The following is a 24,571-nucleotide window of genomic DNA, read 5'->3' on the forward strand; positions in this document are numbered from 1 at the left end:
TACCACACTGAAACAGTCAATTAAACCTGGATTGGATCAATACTTTAGACGATAACACCGGTTGGGTCTGTGTTAAGTCTGGTATATGCCTGCATCTGGCTCATGATTTTGGCTTTTCGCATACCTTTTGGCCAGATCCTGGGTTTGTTCTGATTTGAATCACGTAGTATTGTGATACCACACTGAAACAGTCAATTAAACCTGGTTTCGATGAGTATTTAAGAGGATCACACCAGTTGGGTCTGGGTTAGTTCTGGTATATGCGTGTATCTGGCTTATACCTTCGCATTTTCCGCATACTTGTTGGCCAGATCCTGGGTTTTTTCTGGTTTGAATCACGTAGTAATGTGGTACCACACTGACACAGTCAATTAAACGTGGTTTCGATCAGTATTTTAGAGGATTACACTGGTTAGCTCTGAGTTGGGTCTGGGTTATGCCCGCATCTGGCTCATGATTTTGCCTTTTCGCATACTTGTTAGCCAGATCCTGGGTTTCTTCTGGTTTGAATCACGTAGTAATGTGGTACCACACTGAAACCGTCAATTAAACCTGGTTCGATCAGTATTTTAGAGGATAACACAGGTTAGCTCTGGGTTAGGTCTGGGTTATGCCCGCATCTGGCTCATGATTTTGCCATTTCGCATATTTGTTGGCCAGATCCTGGGTTTTTCTGCTTTGTCTCACGTAGTAGTGTGATACCACACTGAAACAGTCAATTAAACCTGGATTGGATCAATACTTTAGACGATAACACCGGTTGGGTCTGTGTTAGGTCTGGTATATGCCTGCATCTGGCTCATGGTTTTGCCTTTTCGCATACCTGTTGGCCAGATCCTGGGTTTTTTCTGGTGTGAATCACGTAGCAGTGTGATACCACACTGAAACAGACAATTAAACCAGGTTTCGATGAGTATTTAAGAGGATAACACCGGTTAGCTCTGGGTTAGTTCTGGGATGTGCGCGCATCTGGCTTATACTTTCGTGTTTTCCGCATACTTGTTGGCCAGATCCTGGGTTTTTTCTGATTTGAATCACGTAGTAATGTGGTATCACACTGAAACGGTCAACTAAACCAGGTTTGGATCAATATTTTAGAGGATAACGTCGGTTTGGTCTGGGTTACGTCTGGGATATGCGCGCATCTGGCTTAACCTTTCGGCTTTTTCGTACACTTGTTGGCCAGATCCTGGGTATCTTCAGGATTGAATCACGTAGTAATGTGGTACCACACTGAAACAGTCAATTAAACCTGGCTTCGATCACTATTTTAGAGGATAACACCGGCTAGGTCTGTGTTAGTTCTGGGTTATGCCCACATCTGGCTCATGATTTTGCTTTTCGCATACTTGTTGGCCAGATCCTGGGTTTTTCTGCTTTGAATCACGTAGTAGTGTGATACCACACTGAAACAGTCACTTAAACCTGGATTGGATCAATATTTTAGAGGATAACACCGGTTGGGTCTGGGTTAGGTCTGGTATATGCGTGCATCTGGATCATGATTTTGCCTTCTCGCATACCTGTTGGCCAGATCCTGGGTTTTTTCTGCTTTAAATCACGTAGTAGTGTGATACCACACTGAAACAGTCAATTAAACCTGGATTGGATCAATATTTTAGAGGATCACACCAGTTGGGTCTGGGATAGTTCTGGTATATGCGTGTATCTGGCTTATACCTTCGCATTTTCCGCATACTTGTTGGCCAGATCCTGGGTTTTTTCTGGTTTGAATGACGTAGTAATGTGGTACCACACTGAAGCAGTCAACTAAACCAGGTTTGGATCAATATTTTACAGGATAACGCCGGTTTGGTCTGGGTTAGGTCTGGGATATGCGCGGATCTGGCTTATACTTTCGGCTTTTTCGCACACTTGTTGGCCAGATCCTGGGTATTTTCTGATTTGAATCACGTAGTAATGAGGTACCACACTGAAACGGTCAACTATACCAGTTTTGGATCAATATTTTAGAGGATAACGCCGGTTTGGTCTGGGTTGCGTCTGGGATATGCGCGCTTCTGGCTTATACTTTCGGGTTTTTCGCACACTTGTTGGCCAGATCCTGGGTATCTTCAGGTTTGAATCACGTAGTAGTGTGATACCACACTGAAAGAGTCAATTAAACCTGCATTGGATCAATATTTTAGAGGATCACACCAGTTGGGTCTGGGTTAGTTCTGGTATATGCGTGTATCTGGCTTATACCTTCGCATTTTCCGCATACTTGTTGGCCAGATCCTGGGTTTTTTCTGGTTTGAATGACGTAGTAATGTGGTACCACACTGAAGCAGTCAACTAACCCAGGTTTGGATCAATATTTTACAGGATAACGCCGGTTTGGTCTGGGTTAGGTCTGGGATATGCGCGGATCTGGCTTATACTTTCGGCTTTTTCGCACACTTGTTGGCCAGATCCTGGGTTTTTCTGCTTTGACTCACGTAGTAGTGTGATACCACACTGAAACAGTCAATTAAACCTGGATTTGATCAATAGTTTAGACGATAACACCGGTTGGGTCTGTGTTAAGTCTGGTATATGCCTGCATCTGGCTCATGATTTTGGCTTTTCGCATACCTTTTGGCCAGATCCTGGGTTTGTTCTGATTTGAATCACGTATTATTGTGATACCACACTGAAACAGTCAATTAAACCTGGTTTCGATGAGTATTTAAGAGGATCACACCAGTTGGGTCAGGGTTAGGTCTGGTATATGCGTGTATCTGGCTTATACCTTCGCATTTTCCGCATACTTGTTGGCCAGATCCTGGGTTTTTTCTGGTTTGAATCACGTAGTATTGTGATACCACACTGAAACAGTCAATTAAACCTGGTTTCGATGAGTATTTAAGAGGATCACACCAGTTGGGTCTGGGTTAGTTCTGGTATATGCGTGTATCTGGCTTATACCTTCGCATTTTCCGCATACTTGTTGGCCAGATCCTGGGTTTTTTCTGGTTTGAATCACGTAGTAATGTGGTACCACACTGAAACAGTCAATTAAACCTGGTTCGATCAGTATTTTAGAGGATAACACAGGTTAGCTCTGGGTTAGGTCTGGGTTATGCCCGCATCTGGCTCATGATTTTGCCATTTCGCATATTTGTTGGCCAGATCCTGGGTTTTTCTGCTTTGTCTCACGTAGTAGTGTGATACCACACTGAAACAGTCAATTAAACCTGGATTGGATCAATACTTTAGACGATAACACCGGTTGGGTCTGTGTTAGGTCTGGTATATGCCTGCATCTGGCTCATGGTTTTGCCTTTTCGCATACCTGTTGGCCAGATCCTGGGTTTTTTCTGGTGTGAATCACGTAGCAGTGTGATACCACACTGAAACAGACAATTAATCCAGGTTTCGATGAGTATTTAAGAGGATAACACCGGTTAGCTCTGGGTTAGGTCTGGGATGTGCGCGCATCTGGCTTATACTTTCGTGTTTTCCGCATACTTGTTGGCCAGATCCTGGGTTTTTTCTGATTTGAATCACGTAGTAATGTGGTATCACACTGAAACGGTCAACTAAACCAGGTTTGGATCAATATTTTAGAGGATAACGTCGGTTTGGTCTGGGTTACGTCTGGGATATGCGCGCATCTGGCTTAACCTTTCGGCTTTTTCGTACACTTGTTGGCCAGCTCCTGGGTATCTTCCGGATTGAATCACGTAGTAATGTGGTACCACACTGAAACAGTCAATTAAACCTGGCTTCGATCACTATTTTAGAGGATAACACCGGCTAGGTCTGTGTTAGTTCTGGGTTATGCCCACATCTGGCTCATGATTTTGCTTTTCGCATACTTGTTGGCCAGATCCTTGGTTTTTCTGCTTTGAATCACGTAGTAGTGTGATGCCACACTGAAACAGTCAATTAAACCTGGATTGGATCAATATTTTAGAGGATAACACCGGTTGGGTCTGGGTTAGGTCTGGTATATGCGTGCATCTGGATCATGATTTTGCCTTCTCGCATACCTGTTGGCCAGATCCTGGGTTTTTTCTGCTTCGAATCACGTAGCAGTGTGATACCACACTGAAACAGTCAATTAAACCTGGTTTCGATGAGTATTTAAGTGGATAACACCGGTTAGCTCTGGGTTAGGTCTGGGATGTGCGCGCATCTGGCTTATACTTTCGGGTTTTTCGCACACTTGTTGGCCAGATCCTGGGTATCTTCAGGTTTGAATCACGTAGTAGTGTGATACCACACTGAAAGAGTCAATTAAACCTGGATTGGATCAATATTTTAGAGGATCACACCAGTTGGGTCTGGGATAGTTCTGGTATATGCGTGTATCTGGCTTATACCTTCGCATTTTCCGCATACTTGTTGGCCAGATCCTGGGTTTTTTCTGGTTTGAATGACGTAGTAATGTGGTACCACACTGAAGCAGTCAACTAAACCAGGTTTGGATCAATATTTTACAGGATAACGCCGGTTTGGTCTGGGTTAGGTCTGGGATAAGCGCGGATCTGGCTTATACTTTCGGCTTTTTCGCACACTTGTTGGCCAGATCCTGGGTATTTTCTGATTTGAATCACGTAGTAATGAGGTACCACACTGAAACGGTCAACTATACCAGTTTTGGATCAATATTTTAGAGGATAACGCCGGTTTGGTCTGGGTTACGTCTGGGATATGCGCGCTTCTGGCTTATACTTTCGGGTTTTTCGCACACTTGTTGGCCAGATCCTGGGTATCTTCAGGTTTGAATCACGTAGTAGTGTGATACCACACTGAAAGAGTCAATTAAACCTGCATTGGATCAATATTTTAGAGGATCACACCAGTTGGGTCTGGGTTAGTTCTGGTATATGCGTGTATCTGGCTTATACCTTCGCATTTTCCGCATACTTGTTGGCCAGATCCTGGGTTTTTTCTGGTTTGAATCACGTAGTAATGTGGTACCACACTGAAGCAGTCAACTAACCCAGGTTTGGATCAATATTTTACAGGATAACGCCGGTTTGGTCTGGGTTAGGTCTGGGATATGCGCGGATCTGGCTTATACTTTCGGCTTTTTCGCACACTTGTTGGCCAGATCCTGGGTTTTTCTGCTTTGACTCACGTAGTAGTGTGATACCACACTGAAGCAGTCAATTAAACCTGGATTGGATCAATAGTTTAGACGATAACACCGGTTGGGTCTGTGTTAAGTCTGGTATATGCCTGCATCTGGCTCATGATTTTGGCTTTTCGCATACCTTTTGGCCAGATCCTGGGTTTGTTCTGATTTGAATCACGTAGTATTGTGATACCACACTGAAACAGTCAATTAAACCTGGTTTCGATGAGTATTTAAGAGGATCACACCAGTTGGGTCAGGGTTAGGTCTGGTATATGCGTGTATCTGGCTTATACCTTCGCATTTTCCGCATACTTGTTGGCCAGATCCTGGGTTTTTTCTGGTTTGAATCACGTAGTATTGTGATACCACACTGAAACAGTCAATTAAGCCTGGTTTCGATGAGTATTTAAGAGGATCACACCAGTTGGGTCTGGGTTAGTTCTGGTATATGCGTGTATCTGGCTTATACCTTCGCATTTTCCGCATACTTGTTGGCCAGATCCTGGGTTTTTTCTGGTTTGAATCACGTAGTAATGTGGTACCACACTGAAACAGTCAATTAAACCTGGTTCGATCAGTATTTTAGAGGATAACACAGGTTAGCTCTGGGTTAGGTCTGGGTTATGCCCGCATCTGGCTCATGATTTTGCCATTTCGCATATTTGTTGGCCAGATCCTGGGTTTTTCTGCTTTGTCTCACGTAGTAGTGTGATACCACACTGAAACAGTCAATTAAACCTGGATTGGATCAATACTTTAGACGATAACACCGGTTGGGTCTGTGTTAGGTCTGGTATATGCCTGCATCTGGCTCATGATTTTGCCTTTTCGCATACCTGTTGGCCAGATCCTGGGTTTTTTCTGGTGTGAATCACGTAGCAGTGTGATACCACACTGAAACAGACAATTAAACCAGGTTTCGATGAGTATTTAAGAGGATAACACCGGTTAGCTCTGGGTTAGGTCTGGGATGTGCGCGCATCTGGCTTATACTTTCGTGTTTTCCGCATACTTGTTGGCCAGATCCTGGGTTTTTTCTGATTTGAATCACGTAGTAATGTGGTATCACACTGAAACGGTCAACTAAACCAGGTTTGGATCAATATTTTAGAGGATAACGTCGGTTTGGTCTGGGTTACGTCTGGGATATGCGCGCATCTGGCTTAACCTTTCGGCTTTTTCGTACACTTGTTGGCCAGATCCTGGGTATCTTCAGGATTGAATCACGTAGTAATGTGGTACCACACTGAAACAGTCAATTAAACCTGGCTTCGATCACTATTTTAGAGGATAACACCGGCTAGGTCTGTGTTAGTTCTGGGTTATGCCCACATCTGGCTCATGATTTTGCTTTTCGCATACTTGTTGGCCAGATCCTGGGTTTTTCTGCTTTGAATCACGTAGTAGTGTGATACCACACTGAAACAGTCACTTAAACCTGGATTGGATCAATATTTTAGAGGATAACACCGGTTGGGTCTGGGTTAGGTCTGGTATATGCGTGCATCTGGATCATGATTTTGCCTTCTCGCATACCTGTTGGTCAGATCCTGGGTTTTATCTGATTTGAATCACGTTGTAATGTGGTACCACACTGAAATAGTCAATTAAACCTCGTTTCGATCAATATTTTACCGGATAACACTGGTTAGGTCTGGGTTAGGTTTGGGATATGCGCGCATCTGGCTCATGATTTTGCCTTTTCGCATACTTGTTGGCCAGATCCTGGGTTTTCTCTGGTTTGAATCACGTTGTAATGCGGTACCAGACAGAAACAGTCAACTAAACCTGGTTTCGATGAATATTTTAGAGGATAACATCGGTTCGGTCTGTTTTAGGTCTGGTTTATGCCCGCATCTGGCTTATACCTTCGCATTTTTCGCATTCTTCAAGGTCAGATCCTGGGTTTTCTCTGGTTTGAATCACGTTGTAATGTGGTACCACACTGAAACAGTCAACTAAACCTGGTTTCGATCAATATTTTAGAGGATAACCCCGGTTAGGTCTGGGTTAGGTCTGGGATATGCGCGCATCTGGCTCATGATTTTGCCTTTTCGCATACTTGTTGGCCAGATCCTGGGTATTTTCTGGTTTGAACCATGTAGTAATGTGGTACCACACAGAAGCACTCAAGTAAACCCGGTTTGGATGAATATTTTAGAGGATAACATCGGTTCGGTCTGTTTTAGGTCTGGTTTCTGCCCGCATCTGGCTTATACCTTCGCATTTTTCGCATGCTTCAAGGTCAGATCCTGGGTTTTCTCTGGTTTGAATCACGTAGTAATGTGGTACCACACTGAAGCAGACCAGTAAACCCGGTTTGGATCAATATTTGATAGGATAAAATCGGTTTGGTCTGGGTTAGGTCTGGGTTATGCCCGCATCTGGCTCATGATTTTGCCTTTTCGCACACTTGTTGGCCAGATCCTGGGTTTCTTCTGGTTTGAATCACGTTGTAATGTGGTACCACACTGAAATAGTCAATTAAACCTCGTTTCGATCAATATTTTACAGGATAACACCGGTTAGGTCTGGGTTAGGTCTGGGATATGCGCGCATCTGGCTTATACTTTCGCCTTTTTCGCATACTTGTTGGCCAGATCCTGGGTTTTTTTCTGGTTTGAATCACGTAGTAATGTGGTACCACACTGAAGCAGACCAGTAAACCCGGTTTGGATCAATATTTTATAGGATAAAATCGGTTTGGTCTGGGTTAGGTCTGGGTTATGCCCGCATCTGGCTCATGATTTTGCCTTTTCGCACACTTGTTGGCCAGATCCTGGGTTTCTTCTGGTTTGAATCACGTAGTAATGTGGTACCACACTGAAACAGTCAATTAAACCTGGTTTCGATCAGTATTTTAGAGGATAACACCGGTTAGCTCTGGATTAGGTCTGGGTTATGCCCGCATCTGGCTCATGATTTTGCCTTTTCGCATACCTGTTGGCCAGATCCTGGGTTTTTCTGCTTTGAATCACGTAGTAGTGTGATACCACAATGAAACAGTCAATTAAACCTGGTTTCGATGAGTATTTAAGAGGATAACACCGGTTAGCTCTGGGTTAGGTCTGGGATGTGCGCGCATCTGGCTTATACTTTCGTTTTTTTCGCATACCTGTTGGCCAGATCCAGGGTTTTTTCTGGTTTCAATCACGTAGTAATGTGGTACCACACTGAAACAGTCAATTAAACCTGGTTTCGATCAGTATTTTAGAGGATAACACAAGTTAGCTCTGGGTTAGGTCTGGGTTATGCCCGCATCTGGCTCATGATTTTTCCTTTTCGCATACTTGTTGGCCAGATCCTGGGTTTTTTCCGATTTGAATCACCTAGTAATGTGGTACCATACTGAAACAGTCAATTAAACCTGGATTGGATCAATATTTTAGAAGATAACACCGGTTGGGTCTGGGTTAGGTCTGGTATATGCGTGCATCTCGCTTACACCTTCGCATTTTCTGCATACTTGCTGGCCACATCCTGGGTTTTTTCTGGTTTGAATCACGTAGTAATGTGGTACCACACTGAAGCAGACAACCAAACCTGGTATCGGTGAATATTTTAGAGGGTAACATCGGTTTGGTCTGGTTTAGGTCTGGTATATGCGTGCATCTCGCTTACACCTTCGCATTTTCTGCATACTTGTTGGCCACATCCTGGGTTTTCTCTGGTTTGAATCACGTAGTAATGTGGTACCACACTGAAGCAGACCAGTAAACCCGGTTTGGATCAATATTTTATAGGATAAAATCGGTTTGGTCTGGGTTAGGTCTGGGTTATGCCCGCATCTGGCTCATGATTTTGCCTTTTCGCACACTTGTTGGCCAGATCCAGGGTTTTATCTGATTTGAATCACGTTGTAATGTGGTACCACACTGAAATAGCCAATTAAACCTCGTTTCGATCAATATTTTACAGGATAACACCGGTTAGGTCTGGGTTAGGTCTGGGATATGCTCGCGTCTGGCTTATACATTCGTTTTTTTCGCATACTTGATGGCCAGATCCTGGGTTTTTTCTGGTTTCAATCACGTAGCAATGTGGTACCACACTGAAACAGTCAACTAAACCTGATTTCGATCAATATATTAGAGGATAACACCGGTAAGGTCAGGGTTAGGTCTGGGTTATGCCCGCATCTGGCTCATGATTTTGCCTTTTCGCATACTTGTTGGCCAGATCCTGGGTTTCTTCTGGTTCGAACCACGTAGTAATGTGGTACCACACTGAAACAGTCAACTAAACCTGGTTTCGATGAATATTTTAGAGGATAACATCGGTTCGGTCTGTTTTAGGTCTGGTTTATGCCCGCATCTGGCTTATACCTTCGCATTTTTCGCATTCTTCAGGGTCAGATCCTGGTTTTTATCTGATTTGAATCTCGTTGTAATGTGGTACCACACTGAAATTGTCAACTAAACCTGGTTTCGATCAATATTTTACAGGATAACACCGGTTAGGTCTGGGTTAGGTCTGGGATATGCGCGCATCTGGCTTATACTTTCGCCTTTTTCGCATACTTGTTGGCCGGATCCTGGGTTTTCTATGGTTTGAATCACGTTGTAATGCGGTACCAGACTGAAACGGTCAACTAAACCTGGTTTCGATGAATATTTTAGAGGATAACATCGGTTCGGTCTGTTTTAGGTCTGGTTTATGCCCGCATCTGGCTTATACCTTCGCATTTTTCGCATTCTTCAAGGTCAGATCCTGGGGTTTTTCTGGTTTGAATCACGTTGTAATGTGGTACCACACTGAAACAGTCAACTAAACCTGGTTTCGATGAATATTTTAGAGGATAACACCGGTTAGCTCTGGGTTAGATCTGGGATATGCGCGCATCTGGCCCATGATTTTGCCTTTTCGCATACTTGTTGGCCAGATCCTGGGTATTTTCTGGTTTGAATCAGGTAGTAATGTGGTCCCACACAGAAGCACTCAAGTAAACCCAGTTTGGATGAATATTTTAGAGGATAACATCGGCTTGGTCTGGTTTAGGTCTGGTTTATGCCCGCATCTGGCTTATACCTTCGCATTTTTCGCATTCTTCTTGGTCAGATCCTGGGTTTTATCTGATTTGAATCACGTTGTAGTGTGGTACCACACTGAAATAGTCAATCAAACCTCGTTTCGATGAATATTTTACAGGATAACACCGGTTAGGTCTGGGTTACGTCTGGGATATGCGCTGATCTGGCTTATACCTTCGCATTTTCTGAATACTTGTTGGCCACATCCTGGGTTTTTTCTGGTTTGAATCACGTAGTAATGTGGTACCACACTGAAACAGACAACTAAGCCTGGTTTCGCTGAATATTTTAGAGGATAACACAGGTAAGGTCAGGGTTAGGTCTGGGTTATGCCCGCATCTGGCTCATGATTTTGCCTTTTTCGCATAGTTCTTGGTCAGATCCTGGGTTTTTTCGGGTTTGAACCACGTAGTAATGTGGTACCACACTGAAACAGTCAATTAAGCCTAGTTTCGATCAATATTTTAGAGGTTAACACCGGTAAGGTCTGGGTTAGGTCTGGGTTATGCCCGCATCTGGCTCATGATTTTGCCTTCTTCGCAGGCCTGTTGGCCAGATCCTGGGTTTTCTCTGGTTTGAATCACACAGTAACGTGGTACCACACTGAAACAGAATATTAAACCTGGTTTCGATCCACATTTTAGTCGGTAACACCGGTTAGGTCTGGGTTAGGTCTGGGATATGCGCGCATCTGGCTTATACTTTCGTTTTTTTCGCATACTTGTTGGCCAGTTCCTGGGTTTTCTCTGGTTTGAATCACGTAGTAATGTGGTACCACACTGTAACAGCCAATTTAACCTGGATTCGGTCAGTATTTTAGTCGGCAACACCGGTTAGGTCTGGGTTAGGTCTGGGTTATGCTCGCATCTGGCTCATGATTTTGCTTTCTTCGCATGCTTGTTGGCCAGATCCTGGGTTTTTTCTGGATTGAATCACGTAGTAATGTGGTACCACTCTGGAACAAACAATTAAACCTGGTTTCGATCAATATTTTATAGGATAACACCGGTTAGGTCTTGGTTAGGTCTGGGTTATGCCTGCCATCTCGCACATGATTTTGGCTTCTTCGCATACTTGTTGGCCAGATCCTTGGTTTTCTCTGGTTTGAATCACGTAGTAATGTGGTACCATACAGTAACAGTCAATTAAACCTGGATTCGGTCAGTCTTTTAGAGGATAACACCGGTTTGGTCTGGGTCAGGTCTGGGTTATGCCTGCATCTCGCTCATGATTATGCCTTCTTCTCATACTTGTTGGCCAGATCCTGGGTTTCTTCGTGTTTGAATCACGAAGTAATGTGGTACCACACTGAGACAGTCAACTAAACCTGGTTTCGATCCACATTTTAGAGGACAACACCGGTTAGGTCTGGGTTAGGTCTGGGTTATGCCCGCATCTGGCTCATGATTTTGCCTATTTCGCATGCTTGTTGGCCAGATCCTGGGTTTTTTTCTGGTTTGAAACACGTAGTAATGTGGTACCACACTGTAACAGTCAATTAAACCTGGTTTCGATCAATATTTTTGAGGATAAAACCGGTTAGGTCTGGGTTAGGTCTGGGTTATGCCCGCATCTGGCTCATGATTATGCCTTTTCCGCATTCTTTTTGGCCAGATCCTGTGTTTTCTCTGGTTTGAATCACATAGTAATGTAGTACCACACTGAAACAGTCAATTAAACCTGGATTCGGTCAGTCTTTTAGAGGATAACACCGGTTAGGTCTGGGTTAGGTCTGGGATATGCGCGCATCTGGCTCATACTTTCGCCTTTTTCGCATACTTGGCGGCCAGATCCTGGGTTTTTTCGGGTTTGAATCACCTAGTAATGTGTTACCACACTGTAACAGTCAATTTAACCTGGATTCGGTCAGTATTTTAGTCGGTAACACCGGTTAGGTCTGGGTTAGGTCTGGGTTATGCTCGCATCTGGCTCATGATTTTGCCTTCTTCGCATGCTTGTTGGCCAGATCCTGGGTTTTTTCTGGATTGAATCACGTAGTAATGTGGTACTACTCTGAAACAGACAATTAAACCTGGTTCCGATCAATATTTTATAGGATAACACCGGTTAGGTCTTGGTTAGGTATGGGTTATGCCCGCATCTCGCTCATGATTTTGCCTTCTTCGCATACTTGTTGGCCAGATCCTTGGTTTTCTCTGGTTTGAGTCACGTAGTAATGTGGTACCATACAGTAACAGTCAATTAAACCTGGATTCGGTCAGCCTTTTAGAGGATAACACCGGTTTGGTCTGGGTCAGGTCTGGGTTATGCTCGCATCTGGCTCATGATTTTGCCTTCTTCGCATACTTCTTGGCCAGATCCTGGGTCTCCTCGGGTTTTAATCATGTAGTAATGTGGTACCACACTGAAACAGACAACTAAACCTGGTTTCGGTGAATATTTTAGAGGATAACATCGGTTTGGTCTGGTTTAGGTCTGGTTTATGCCCGCATCTGGCTTATACCTTCGCACTTTTCGCATACTTCTTGGTCAGGTCCTGGGTTTTATCCGATTTGAATCACGTTGTAATGTGGTACCACACTGAAATAGTCAATCAAACCTCGTTACGATCAATATTTTACAGGATAACACCGGTTAGGTCTGGGTTAGGTCTGGGATATGCGCGCATCTGGCTTATACTTTCGTTTTTTTCACATACTTGTTGGCCAGTTCCTGGGTTTTCTCTGGTTTGAATCACGTTGTAATGTGGTACCACACTGAAACAGACAACTAAACCTGGTTTCGATCAATATTTTAGAGGATAACACCGGTAAGGTCAGGGTTAGGTCTGGGTTATGCCCGCATCTGGCTCATGATTTTGCCTTTTCGCATACTTGTTGGCCAGATCCTGGGTATTCTCTGGTTTGAATCACGTTGTAATGTGGTACCACACTGAAACAGTCAACTAAACCTGGTTTCGGTCAATATTTTACAGGATAACACCGGTTAGGCCTGTGTTAGGTCTGGGATATGCGTGCATCTGTCTTATAGTTTCGCCTTTTTCCCATACTTGTTGGCGAGTTCCTGGATTTTTTCTGGTTTGAATCACGTAGCAGTGTGATACCACACTGAAACAGTCAATTAAACCTTGTTTCGATCAGTATTTTAGAGGATAACACCGGTTAGGTCTGGGTTAGGTCTGGGATATGCGCGCATCTGGCTTATACCTTCGCACTTTTCGCATACTTCTTGGTCAGGTCCTGGGTATTCTCTGGTTTGAATCACGTTGTAATGTGGTACCACACTGAAATAGTCAATCAAACCTCGTTACGATCAATATTTTACAGGATAACACCGGTTAGGTCTGGGTTAGGTCTGGGATATGCGCGCATCTGGCTTATACTTTCGTTTTTTTCGCATACTTGTTGGCCAGTTCCTGGGTTTTCTCTGGTTTGAATCACGTTGTAATGTGGTACCACACTGAAACAGACAACTAAACCTGGTTTCGATGAATACTTTAGAGGATAACATCGGATTGGTCTGTTTTAGGTCTGGTTTATGCCCGCATCTGGCTTATACCTTCGCATTTTTCGCATTCTTCAAGGTCAGATCCTGGGTTTTATCTGATTTGAATCACGTTGTGATGTGGTACCACACTGAAATAGTCAATTAAACCTTGTGTCGATCAGTATTCTAGAGGATAACACCGGTTAGGTCTGGGTTAGGTCTGGGATATGCGCGCATCTGGCTTATACTACCACCTTTTTCGCATACTTGTTGGCGAGTTCCTGGGTTTTTTCTGGTTTCAATCACGTAGTAATGTGGTACCACACTGAAGCAGTCAAGTAAACCAGGTTTGGATCAATATTTTGGAGGATAACACCGGCTAGGTCTGCGTTAGGTCTGAGTTATGCCCGCATCTGGCTCATGATTTTGCCTTTTCGTATACTTGTTGGCTAGATCCTGGGTTTCTTGTGCTCTGAATCACGTAGTAATGTGGTACCACACTGAAACAGTCAACTAAACCAGGTTTCGATTAGTATTTTAGAAGATAACACCTATTAGCTCTGGGTTAGGTCAGGCTTATGCCCGCATCTGGCTCATCATTTTGCCATTTCGCATACTTTGTGGCCAGATCCTGGCTTTGTCTGGTTTGAATCACGTAGTAATGTGGTACCACACAGAAACAGTCAACTATATCAGGTTTCGATCAATATTTTATAGGATAACACCGGTAAGGTCTGGGTTAGGTCTGGGATATCCTCGCATCTGGTTTATACTTTCGGCTTTTTCGCACACTTGTTGGCAAGATCCTGGGTTTCTTCTGCTTTGAATCACGTATCAGTGTGATACCACAATGAAACAGTCAATTAAACCTGGTTTCGATGAGTATTTAAGAGGATAACACCGGTTAGCTCTGGGTTAGGTCTGGGATGAGCACGCATCTGGCTCATACTTTCGCCTTATCCGCATACTTGTTGGCCAGATCCTGGGTTTTCTCTGATTTGAATCGCGTAGTAATGTGGTACCAAACTGTAACAGCCAATTTAACCTGGATTCAATCAATATTTTAGAGGATAACACCGGCTACGTCTTGGTTAGGTCTGGGTTATGCCCGCATCTGGCTCATGATTTTGCCTTCTTCGCATACTTGTTGGCCAGATCCTGGGTTTTTTCGTGTTAGAATCACGTAGTAATGTGGTACCACACTGAAACAGTCAATTAAGCCTGGTTTCGATCAATATTTTAGAGGATAACACCGGTTAGGTCTTGGTTAGGTCTGGGTTATGCCCGCATCTCGCTCATGATTTTGCCTTCTTCGCATACTTGTTGGCCAGATCCTTGGTTTTCTCTGGTTTGAATCACGTAGTAATGTGGTACCATACAGTAACAGTCAATTTAACCTGGATTCGGTCAGTATTTTAGTCGGTAACACCGGTTAGGTTGGGGTTAGGTCTGGGTTATACCCGCATCTGGCTCATGATTTTGCCTTCCTCGCATACTTGTTGGCCAGATCCTGGGTTTCTTCCTGTTTGAATCACGCAGTAATGTGGTACCACACTGAAACAGTCAATTAAACCTGGTTTCGATCCACATTTTAGAGAATAACACCGGTTAGGTCTGGGTTAGGTCTGGGTTATGCCCGCATCTGGCTCATGATTTTGCCTGTTTCGCAGGCTTGTTGGCCAGATCCTGGGTTTTTTTCAAGTTTGATACGTAGTAACGTGGTACCACACTGAAACAGTCAATTAAACCTGGTTTCGATCAATATTTAAGAGGATAAAACAGGTTAGGTCTGGGTTATGTCTGGGAGATGCCCGCATCTGGCTCATGATTGGGCCTTCTTCGCATACTTGTTGGCCAGATCCTGGGTCGCTTCGGGTTTTAATCACGTAGTAATGTGGTTCCATACTGAAACAGTCAATTAAACCTGGTTTCGATCAATATTTTAGAGGATAAAACCGGTTAGGTCTGGGTTAGGTCTGGGTTATGCCCGCATCTGGCTCATGATTTTGCATTTTCCGCATTCTTTTTGGCCAGATCCTGGGTTTTCTCTGGTTTGAATCACATAGTAATGTGGTACCACACTGGAACAGAAAATTACACCTGGATTCGATCAATATTTTACAGGATAACACCGGCTAGGTCTTGGTTAGGTCTGGGTTATGCCCGCATCTCGCTCATGATTTTGCCTTCTTCGTATACCTCTTGGCCAGATCCATGGTTTTCTCTGGTTTGAATCACGTAGTAATATGGTACCATACAGTAACAGTCAATTAAACCTGGATTCGGCCAGTCTTTTAGAGGATAACACCGGTTTGGTCTGGGTCAGGTCTGGGTTATGTCTGCATCTCGCTCATGATTTTGCCTTCTTCGCATACTTGTTGGCCAGATCCTGGGTTTCTTCCTGTTTGAGTCACGAAGTAATGTGGTACCACACTGAAACAGTCAATTAAAACTGGTTTCGATCCACATTATAGAGGATAACACCGGTTAGGTCTGGGTTATGCCCGCATCTGGCTCATGATTTTGCCTATTTCCCATGCTTGTTGGCCAGATCCTGGGTTTTTTTCTGGTTTGAAGCACGTCTTAATGTGGTACCACACTGAAACAGTCAATTAAACCTGGTTTCGATCAATATTTTAGAGTATAAACCGGTTGGGTCTGGGTTAGGTCTGGGTTATGCCCGCATCTGGCTCATGATTTTGCCTTTTCCGCATTCTTTTTGGCCAGATCCGGGGTTTTCTCTGGTTTCAATCACATAGTAATGTGGTACCACACTGAAACAGAAAATTAAACCTGGTTTCGATCAATATTTTAGAGGATAGCACCGGTTAGGTCTGGGGTAGGTCTGGTTTATGCCCGCATCTGGCTTATACATTCGCATTTTTCGCATTCTTCTTGGTCAGGTCCTGGGTTTTATCTGATTTGAATCACGTTGTAATGTGGTACCACACTGAAATAGTCAATCAAACCTCGTTACGATCAATATTTTACAGGATAACACCGGTTAGGTCTGGGTTAGGTCTGGGATATGCGCGCATCTGGCTTATACTTTCGTTTTTTTCGCATACTTGTTGGCCAGTTCCTGGGTTTTCTCTGGTTTGAATCACGTTGTAATGTGGTACCACACCGAAACAGTCTATTAAAGCTGGTTTCGATCAGTATTTTAGAGGATAACACCGGCTAGGTATTGGGTTTGTTCTGGGAAATGCGCGCATTTGGCCTATACCTTCGTGTATACATTTTCCGCATACGTATGGGCCAGTTCCCGGGTTTTTTCTGGTTTGAATCACGTAATAGTGTGGTACCACACTGAAACAGTCAACTAAACCTGGTTTCCATCACTATTTTAGAGGATAACACCGGCTAGGTCTGAGTTAGGTCTGCGTTATGCCCGCATCTGGCTCATGATTTCGCCTTTTTCCCATACTTGTTGGCCAGATACTGGGTTTTTTCTGGTTTGAATCACGTAGTAATGTGGTACCACACAGAAACAGTCATCTAAGCCTGGTTTCGATTAGTATTTTAGAGGATAACACCTATTAGCTCTGGGTTAGGTCAGGCTTATGCCCGCATCTGGCTCATCATTTTGCCTTTTCGCATACTTTGTGGCCAGATCCTGGTCTTTGTCTGGTTTGAATCACGTAGTAATGTGGTACCACACAGAAACAGTCAACTAAATTAGGTTTCGATCAATATTTTATAGGATAACACCGGTAAGGTCTGGGTTAGGTCTGGGTTATGCCCGCATCTGGCTCATGATTTTGTCTTTTCGCATACTTGTTGGCCAGATCCTGGGTATTCTCTGGTTTGAATCACGTTGTAATGTGGTACCACACTGAAACAGTCCACTAAACCTGGTTTCCATCAATATTTTACAGGATAACACCGGTTAGGTCTGGGTTAGGTCTAGGATATGCGCGCATCTGTCTTATAGTTTCGCCTTTTTCCCATACTTGTTGGCGAGTTCCTGGGTTTTTTCTGGTTTGAATCACGTAGCAGTGTGATACCACACTGAAACAGTCAATTAAACCTTGTTGCGATCAGTATTTTAGAGGATAACACCGGTTAGCTCTGGGTTAGGTCTGGGATATGCGCGCATCTGTCTTATAGTTTCGCCTTTTTCCCATACTTGTTGGCGAGTTCCTGGGTTTTTTCTGGTTTGAATCACGTAGCAGTGTGATACCACTCTGAAACAGTCAATTAAACCTTGTTGCGATCAATATTTTAGAGGATAACACCGGTTCGGTCTGGGTTAGGTCTGGTTTATGCGTGCATCTGGCTTAACCCTTCTGTTTTTCCGCATACTTGTTGGCCAGATCCTGTGTTTTTCTGGTTTGAACCACGTAGTAATGTGGTACCACACTGAAACAGTTAATTAAACCTTGTTGCGATCAGTATTTTAGAGGATAACACTGGTTTGCTCTGGGTTAGGTCTGTGTTATGCCCGCATCTGGCTCATGATTTTGCCTATTTCGCATGCTTGTTGGCCAGATCCTGGGTTTTTTTCTGGTTTGAAACACGTAGTAATGTGGTACCACACTGTAACAGTCAATTAAACCTGGTTTCGATCAATATTTTTGAGGATAAAACCGGTTAGGTCTGGGTTAGGTCTGGGTTATGCCCGCATCTGGCTCATGATTATGCCTTTTCCGCATTCTTTTTGGCCAGATCCTGTGTTTTCTCTGGTTTGAATCACATAGTAATGTAGTACCACACTGAAACAGTCAATTAAACCTGGATTCGGTCAGTCTTTTAGAGGATAACACCGGTTAGGTCTGGGTTAGGTCTGGGATATGCGCGCATCTGGCTCATACTTTCGCCTTTTTCGCATACTTGGCGGCCAGATCCTGGGTTTTTTCGGGTTTGAATCACCTAGTAATGTGTTACCACACTGTAACAGTCAATTTAACCTGGATTCGGTCAGTATTTTAGTCGGTAACACCGGTTAGGTCTGGGTTAGGTCTGGGATATGCGTGCATCTGGCTTATACTTTCGTTTTTTTCACATACTTGTTGGCCAGTTCCTGGGTTTTCTCTGGTTTGAATCACGTTGTAATGTGGTACCACACTGAAACAGACAACTAAACCTGGTTTCGATCAATATTTTAGAGGATAACACCGGTAAGGTCAGGGTTAGGTCTGGGTTATGCCCGCATCTGGCTCATGATTTTGCCTTTTCGCATACTTGTTGGCCAGATCCTGGGTATTCTCTGGTTTGAATCACGTTGTAATGTGGTACCACACTGAAACAGTCAACTAAACCTGGTTTCGGTCAATATTTTACAGGATAACACCGGTTAGGCCTGTGTTAGGTCTGGGATATGCGTGCATCTGTCTTATAGTTTCGCCTTTTTCCCATACTTGTTGGCGAGTTCCTGGATTTTTTCTGGTTTGAATCACGTAGCAGTGTGATACCACACTGAAACAGTCAATTAAACCTTGTTTCGATCAGTATTTTAGAGGATAACACCGGTTAGGTCTGGGTTAGGTCTGGGATATGCGCGCATCTGGCTTATACCTTCGCACTTTTCGCATACTTCTTGGTCAGGTCCTGGGTATTCTCTGGTTTGAATCACGTTGTAATGTGGTACCACACTGAAATAGTCAATCAAACCTCGTTACGATCAATATTTTACAGGATAACACCGGTTAGGTCTGGGTTAGGTCTGGGATATGCGCGCATCTGGCTTATACTTTCGTTTTTTTCGCATACTTGTTGGCCAGTTCCTGGGTTTTCTCTGGTTTGAATCACGTTGTAATGTGGTACCACACTGAAACAGACAACTAAACCTGGTTTCGATGAATACTTTAGAGGATAACATCGGATTGGTCTGTTTTAGGTCTGGTTTATGCCCGCATCTGGCTTATACCTTCGCATTTTTCGCATTCTTCAAGGTCAGATCCTGGGTTTTATCTGATTTGAATCACGTTGTGATGTGGTACCACACTGAAATAGTCAATTAAACCTTGTGTCGATCAGTATTCTAGAGGATAACACCGGTTAGGTCTGGGTTAGGTCTGGGATATGCGCGCATCTGGCTTATACTACCACCTTTTTCGCATACTTGTTGGCGAGTTCCTGGGTTTTTTCTGGTTTCAATCACGTAGTAATGTGGTACCACACTGAAGCAGTCAAGTAAACCAGGTTTGGATCAATATTTTGGAGGATAACACCGGCTAGGTCTGCGTTAGGTCTGAGTTATGCCCGCATCTGGCTCATGATTTTGCCTTTTCGTATACTTGTTGGCTAGATCCTGGGTTTCTTGTGCTCTGAATCACGTAGTAATGTGGTACCACACTGAAACAGTCAACTAAACCAGGTTTCGATTAGTATTTTAGAAGATAACACCTATTAGCTCTGGGTTAGGTCAGGCTTATGCCCGCATCTGGCTCATCATTTTGCCATTTCGCATACTTTGTGGCCAGATCCTGGCTTTGTCTGGTTTGAATCACGTAGTAATGTGGTACCACACAGAAACAGTCAACTATATCAGGTTTCGATCAATATTTTATAGGATAACACCGGTAAGGTCTGGGTTAGGTCTGGGATATCCTCGCATCTGGTTTATACTTTCGGCTTTTTCGCACACTTGTTGGCAAGATCCTGGGTTTCTTCTGCTTTGAATCACGTATCAGTGTGATACCACAATGAAACAGTCAATTAAACCTGGTTTCGATGAGTATTTAAGAGGATAACACCGGTTAGCTCTGGGTTAGGTCTGGGATGAGCACGCATCTGGCTCATACTTTCGCCTTATCCGCATACTTGTTGGCCAGATCCTGGGTTTTCTCTGATTTGAATCGCGTAGTAATGTGGTACCAAACTGTAACAGCCAATTTAACCTGGATTCAATCAATATTTTAGAGGATAACACCGGCTACGTCTTGGTTAGGTCTGGGTTATGCCCGCATCTGGCTCATGATTTTGCCTTCTTCGCATACTTGTTGGCCAGATCCTGGGTTTTTTCGTGTTAGAATCACGTAGTAATGTGGTACCACACTGAAACAGTCAATTAAGCCTGGTTTCGATCAATATTTTAGAGGATAACACCGGTTAGGTCTTGGTTAGGTCTGGGTTATGCCCGCATCTCGCTCATGATTTTGCCTTCTTCGCATACTTGTTGGCCAGATCCTTGGTTTTCTCTGGTTTGAATCACGTAGTAATGTGGTACCATACAGTAACAGTCAATTTAACCTGGATTCGGTCAGTATTTTAGTCGGTAACACCGGTTAGGTTGGGGTTAGGTCTGGGTTATACCCGCATCTGGCTCATGATTTTGCCTTCCTCGCATACTTGTTGGCCAGATCCTGGGTTTCTTCCTGTTTGAATCACGCAGTAATGTGGTACCACACTGAAACAGTCAATTAAACCTGGTTTCGATCCACATTTTAGAGAATAACACCGGTTAGGTCTGGGTTAGGTCTGGGTTATGCCCGCATCTGGCTCATGATTTTGCCTGTTTCGCAGGCTTGTTGGCCAGATCCTGGGTTTTTTTCAAGTTTGATACGTAGTAACGTGGTACCACACTGAAACAGTCAATTAAACCTGGTTTCGATCAATATTTAAGAGGATAAAACAGGTTAGGTCTGGGTTATGTCTGGGAGATGCCCGCATCTGGCTCATGATTGGGCCTTCTTCGCATACTTGTTGGCCAGATCCTGGGTCGCTTCGGGTTTTAATCACGTAGTAATGTGGTTCCATACTGAAACAGTCAATTAAACCTGGTTTCGATCAATATTTTAGAGGATAAAACCGGTTAGGTCTGGGTTAGGTCTGGGTTATGCCCGCATCTGGCTCATGATTTTGCATTTTCCGCATTCTTTTTGGCCAGATCCTGGGTTTTCTCTGGTTTGAATCACATAGTAATGTGGTACCACACTGGAACAGAAAATTACACCTGGATTCGATCAATATTTTACAGGATAACACCGGCTAGGTCTTGGTTAGGTCTGGGTTATGCCCGCATCTCGCTCATGATTTTGCCTTCTTCGTATACCTCTTGGCCAGATCCATGGTTTTCTCTGGTTTGAATCACGTAGTAATATGGTACCATACAGTAACAGTCAATTAAACCTGGATTCGGCCAGTCTTTTAGAGGATAACACCGGTTTGGTCTGGGTCAGGTCTGGGTTATGTCTGCATCTCGCTCATGATTTTGCCTTCTTCGCATACTTGTTGGCCAGATCCTGGGTTTCTTCCTGTTTGAGTCACGAAGTAATGTGGTACCACACTGAAACAGTCAATTAAAACTGGTTTCGATCCACATTATAGAGGATAACACCGGTTAGGTCTGGGTTATGCCCGCATCTGGCTCATGATTTTGCCTATTTCCCATGCTTGTTGGCCAGATCCTGGGTTTTTTTCTGGTTTGAAGCACGTCTTAATGTGGTACCACACTGAAACAGTCAATTAAACCTGGTTTCGATCAATATTTTAGAGTATAAACCGGTTGGGTCTGGGTTAGGTCTGGGTTATGCCCGCATCTGGCTCATGATTTTGCCTTTTCCGCATTCTTTTTGGCCAGATCCGGGGTTTTCTCTGGTTTCAATCACATAGTAATGTGGTACCACACTGAAACAGAAAATTAAACCTGGTTTCGATCAATATTTTAGAGGATAGCACCGGTTAGGTCTGGGGTAGGTCTGGTTTATGCCCGCATCTGGCTTATACATTCGCATTTTTCGCATTCTTCTTGGTCAGGTCCTGGGTTTTATCTGATTTGAATCACGTTGTAATGTGGTACCACACTGAAATAGTCAATCAAACCTCGTTACGATCAATATTTTACAGGATAACACCGGTTAGGTCTGGGTTAGGTCTGGGATATGCGCGCATCTGGCTTATACTTTCGTTTTTTTCGCATACTTGTTGGCCAGTTCCTGGGTTTTCTCTGGTTTGAATCACGTTGTAATGTGGTACCACACCGAAACAGTCTATTAAAGCTGGTTTCGATCAGTATTTTAGAGGATAACACCGGCTAGGTATTGGGTTTGTTCTGGGAAATGCGCGCATTTGGCCTATACCTTCGTGTATACATTTTCCGCATACGTATGGGCCAGTTCCCGGGTTTTTTCTGGTTTGAATCACGTAATAGTGTGGTACCACACTGAAACAGTCAACTAAACCTGGTTTCCATCACTATTTTAGAGGATAACACCGGCTAGGTCTGAGTTAGGTCTGCGTTATGCCCGCATCTGGCTCATGATTTCGCCTTTTTCCCATACTTGTTGGCCAGATACTGGGTTTTTTCTGGTTTGAATCACGTAGTAATGTGGTACCACACAGAAACAGTCATCTAAGCCTGGTTTCGATTAGTATTTTAGAGGATAACACCTATTAGCTCTGGGTTAGGTCAGGCTTATGCCCGCATCTGGCTCATCATTTTGCCTTTTCGCATACTTTGTGGCCAGATCCTGGTCTTTGTCTGGTTTGAATCACGTAGTAATGTGGTACCACACAGAAACAGTCAACTAAATTAGGTTTCGATCAATATTTTATAGGATAACACCGGTAAGGTCTGGGTTAGGTCTGGGTTATGCCCGCATCTGGCTCATGATTTTGTCTTTTCGCATACTTGTTGGCCAGATCCTGGGTATTCTCTGGTTTGAATCACGTTGTAATGTGGTACCACACTGAAACAGTCCACTAAACCTGGTTTCCATCAATATTTTACAGGATAACACCGGTTAGGTCTGGGTTAGGTCTAGGATATGCGCGCATCTGTCTTATAGTTTCGCCTTTTTCCCATACTTGTTGGCGAGTTCCTGGGTTTTTTCTGGTTTGAATCACGTAGCAGTGTGATACCACACTGAAACAGTCAATTAAACCTTGTTGCGATCAGTATTTTAGAGGATAACACCGGTTAGCTCTGGGTTAGGTCTGGGATATGCGCGCATCTGTCTTATAGTTTCGCCTTTTTCCCATACTTGTTGGCGAGTTCCTGGGTTTTTTCTGGTTTGAATCACGTAGCAGTGTGATACCACTCTGAAACAGTCAATTAAACCTTGTTGCGATCAATATTTTAGAGGATAACACCGGTTCGGTCTGGGTTAGGTCTGGTTTATGCGTGCATCTGGCTTAACCCTTCTGTTTTTCCGCATACTTGTTGGCCAGATCCTGTGTTTTTCTGGTTTGAACCACGTAGTAATGTGGTACCACACTGAAACAGTTAATTAAACCTTGTTGCGATCAGTATTTTAGAGGATAACACTGGTTTGCTCTGGGTTAGGTCTGTGTTATGCCCGCATCTGGCTCATGATTTTGCCTTTTCGCATACTTGTTGGCCAGATCCTGGGTATTCTCTGGTTTGAATCACGTTGTAATGTGGTACCACACTGAAACAGTCCACTAAACCTGGTTTCCATCAATATTTTACAGGATAACACCGGTTAGGTATGGGTTAGGTCTGGGATATGCGCGCATCTGTCTTATAGTTTCGCCTTTTTCCCATACTTGTTGGCCAGAAACTGGGTTTTTTCGGGTTTGAATCACGTAAGAATGTGGTACCACACAGAAACAGTCATCTAAGCCTGGTTTTGATCAGTATTTTAGAGGATAACACTGGTTAGGTCTGGGTTAGGCCTGGGTTATCCGCGCATCTGGCTTATAGTTCCGCCATTTTCGCATACTTATTGGCCAGATCCTGGGTTTTTTCTGGTTTGAATAACGTAGAAATGTGGTACCACACTGAAACAGTCAACTAAACCTGGTTTCGATCAATATTTTACAGGATAACACCGGTTCGGTCTGGGTTAGGTCTGGGATATGCGCGCATCTGTCTTATAGTTTCGCCCTTTTCCCATACTTGTTGGCCAGATCCTGGATTTTTTCTGGTTTGAATCACGTAGTAATGTTTCACCACACTGAAACAGTCATCTAAGCCTTGTTTCGATCAGTATTTTAGAGGATAACACCGGTTAGCTCTGGGTTAGATCCGGGTTATGCCCGCATATGGTTCATGATTTTGCCTTTTCGCATACTTGTTTGCCAGATCCTGGGTTTTGTCAGGTTTGAATCACGTAGT

Source organism: Colletes latitarsis, chromosome 1 (assembly GCF_051014445.1).
Source record: "Colletes latitarsis isolate SP2378_abdomen chromosome 1, iyColLati1, whole genome shotgun sequence".
Taxonomy (NCBI): Eukaryota; Metazoa; Arthropoda; class Insecta; order Hymenoptera; family Colletidae; genus Colletes; species Colletes latitarsis.